Raw genomic sequence first — 589 nt, 5'->3', positions numbered from 1 at the left:
ACACACACAGGATCGGGTATCGGAGGATGTCTTATTCACGGGTGAGTGCCTTATTTTAATTATTTTATCAAAAATCGGGGGTGGCTTATTTAATGAGGATGCCTTAAATTCGGGGAAACACCGTAACTACTCGCAGACACAACATTAGCTGTGTTTGCTTGGAGTAAGTAGTAGTGCCAGGTCATTAGGTACCAATCAACTTCCTCTTACCAATTAGGAAGACTTTCTTCAAAGTAATATTTTTGTAAATGCTGTACTCAATACAAGGAAGTCTTGGATATCACCTGTAACAACATTTCTATCTCTGCTAATATAATTGCACACTGAAAATGACACTAAAAACGACACTTCCATGCAATACTTAAGCCAGGGTGTGATGCTCACAAAGAAGCGTTTTTTATATTTTAATGTGTATGCAGCCATTGCAGATTTAGGTTAAGTGTGGTCTTCAGCTGACTGCATTCTTCCAACAGTTGTTGATACTTTAAAAAATGCATTTGAAAACATTGTGGTTTATTGTATCATAAAATGAAAAGGGATGTTATGGCATCAAAGCTGTATGACAAATCATGTGGTTAAATTACAAAAC

This window comes from Pyxicephalus adspersus, chromosome 1 (assembly GCF_032062135.1).
Source record: "Pyxicephalus adspersus chromosome 1, UCB_Pads_2.0, whole genome shotgun sequence".
Classification (NCBI taxonomy): Eukaryota; Metazoa; Chordata; class Amphibia; order Anura; family Pyxicephalidae; genus Pyxicephalus; species Pyxicephalus adspersus.
The sequence above is the reverse complement of the archived record's forward strand: the minus strand, read 5'-3'. Positions refer to the sequence as shown.